The sequence below is a fragment of the Macaca thibetana genome, chromosome 1 (genome assembly GCF_024542745.1).
Source record: "Macaca thibetana thibetana isolate TM-01 chromosome 1, ASM2454274v1, whole genome shotgun sequence".
In the NCBI taxonomy this organism is placed as follows: Eukaryota; Metazoa; Chordata; class Mammalia; order Primates; family Cercopithecidae; genus Macaca; species Macaca thibetana.
Genome location: NC_065578.1, coordinates 75,349,700 through 75,352,760, shown reverse-complemented (window position 1 = coordinate 75,352,760; position 3,061 = coordinate 75,349,700).

Here is a 3,061-nt window from a genome sequence, read left to right as displayed (position 1 = left end):
CTCACATATAAGTAAGAGGGCTTCTTGTTTAATTTGAAGTATATTGCTCCAAATAGTTTTCTGTTTGTATATCAAATCATCTGGGCAGATATATGAAACTGATCGGTTGAGAATAGGTGGACATTTTTGAAACTCTCAAAGGCAAACAATGCAAGGTTCATAACTGTAAGCTACCAGGCAAACTGATGCCACCTCCTGGCAAAACCAGGACATTTTAGACTGTGAAATTACAGAGGAGGAACAGTCAGTTATGAATACAAAATGCTAACTGCAAATCACTTCTCTGGCAACCTCAACTACCAGAACATAGGCAGGAACTAGAAAATAATAATTTTAATTAAATTAATTAAATTAAATGATTTTAATTTAAATTAAATAATAAATTAAGTCATTTTTAAAAAATTGACTTCTGAAACAGTAAAAGAGAAATCAAAGCCCATGTGCTTACCTTATACAGGAAAGCTTAGCTGTCACTTAGGTATTACTGACTTCTACTTTAGAAACAATTTTAAGAATCAACCCAAATGCCCATCAATGATAGACTGAATAAAGGAAAGTGATACGTATACACCATGGAATACTATGCAGCCATAAAAAGGAATGAGATCATGTCCTTTGCAAGGACATAGATGGAGCTGGAAGCCATTATCCTCAGCAAACTAACGCAGAATAGCAAACCAAACACTGCATGTCCTCACTTGTAAGTGGAAGCTGAACAATGAGAACAATGGACACAAAGTGGAGACCAACACACACACTAGGGTCTTTTGTGGGGCCTGGGGCAAGGGGGAGGGAGAGCATCAGGATAAATAGCTAACATATTTGGGGCTTAATACCTGGGTGATGGGTTGGTAGGTGCAGCAAACCACCATGGCACATGTTTACCTATGTAACAAACCTGCACATCCTGCACATGTATCCTGGAACTTAAAATAAAATAAAGATTGTTTAAAAAAGAAACAATTTTAACAAATTTGGTAATCAGCAATAAGTGGAGCAGATGCTAGTGTTAAGCACATTTATAGCCCCAATAATAGCTGTTAACTGATGGAGAAAAAAATCTTAAAAACTATTTCTAAAAATTCGGCCGGGCGCGGTGGCTCAAGCCTGTAATCCCAGCACTTTGGGAGGCCGAGACGGGCGGATCACAAGGTCAGGAGATCGAGACCATCCTGGCTAACACGGCGAAACCCCGTCTCTACTAAAAACACACACACAAAAAAATTAGCCGGGCGAGGTGGCGGCGCCTGTGGTCCCAGCTACTCGGGAGGCTGAGGCAGGAGAATGGCGTAAACCCGGGAGGCGGAGCTTGCAGTGAGCTGAGATCTGGCCACTGCACTCCAGCCTGGGCGACAGAGCGAGACTCCGTCTCAAAAAAAAAAAAAAAAAAAAAAAAAAAAAAAAAACTATTTCTAAAAATTCAAAAATGGAAAGTTACCACAGTGTGAGAATCAAAAAGGGTAATAGTTCAAAGTCCTGCATATCTCCTGGTTATAAGGGTATCACTCTACTACAGCCTATTAGATTCCACTGTATTACTGATGGACACATTAGTCATGGTCCACCAGAAAGTCATTCATTAATATGCTGCGTACTGTTTAAAAGGGAGGGAAGGATATAATCATTTGAGAAAGCGGCAAGGGTAAAGACTTTTCACTGTTACCTTTTAATCTTAGGGCCATGTTGTTTTAGTCAGCTCGGGCTGCCATAATCAAATACCACAGACTGAGTAGCTTAACAGAAATGTATCTTCTTACAGTTCTGGAGGCTGAAAGTCCAAGACAAAGGTGACAGAAGGCTTAGGTTCGTGAGGCCTCTCTTCCTGACTTGCAGGTGGTCTCCTTCCCACTGTGTCCTCACATGGTCTTTCCTCTGCATGCATGCACTCCCCATGTCTCCTCTTCTTATAAGCACACTGGTCCTTTTGGATTAGGGCCCCACTCTTACGACCGCATTTAACTTTAACTATCTTCTCAGAAGCCCTGTCTCCAAATAGAGTCATATTGAGGATTAGGGATTCAAAATATGCATGTTGGAGCAAGGAGGGGCAACACAATTCAGTTCATAACAACATGAACATAATACTTACTCAAAAAAATGGAATGAGTTTGAAAATAAAAAGGCAAACATTATCCCGCTGCCTCCCCCTCCTCCAGTTTATTGAATGTCTACTATGTGCTAGGTGTATGGTAGTACTGGAGGAAGATTAATCACAATAGAGGGAACTCACAATAGAGTAGCAAAACGAACAACAAGCTGTTTTAATATTTAATTTCCTGGGAAAGTGAACAGTAGTTTTCAAATGATATTTCTAAGATGTTGCTGTATACAATGTATCAAACATAGTATATGAGGTATGAAGTATTCTGTTCTCTTTTCATCCTTGTCTACTTTTATTCCTCTTTTCCCTTCTTAATTATTTCTCTCCTCTTATTTCTTGCTTATATTTTCAGTAACTCTTCTTGTTCTGGATTAGGGCCTCTCATTTAAGTAGCTTGGAGACCACTGAAAGCTTCAATTCACTCTTGCTCATTTAAGAGAATTTAGGGCTCAGAAAATATTCTCACTTTTATCTCACGCTCTTTCTTAGGATGGTGGATAGCAAGGATTCTAGTTTCTACAAAGGACTTGCTTTCACCCCTTTACCTTTCCCATGTTATTAATATTTCAAATATCTTCTGCTTACCTACAGAAATTTATCCAATGAAGTATGATTTCGTAGTCAAATAATTCTATAAAGGGACTGAAGAAATGCAATTCTGGTTTCTCTCTTTGTTGTAAAGACCTACAGAAGGCCAAGAAGTCAAGGCAAGTGGTGACAATTTTGAGACCAGTGTCTGCAAAATGCAGGGTTTCTGGCTTACAGAATCACTTGCCACTCTAATGAGATCTTAACTCATTAGCAAGCGAAAGCAGTTGCTGAACAGCTCTAGAATTTCAAGGAAATGTTAAAAGGAATATTTTTTATCTTTGATTTGTGAGTTAAGCTTCCTGTTTTAAATTTGTTTTGCCAGACAACCAAGGTACGCAAGGGAGGGCATAATCTCTGTTCTGATGCAAT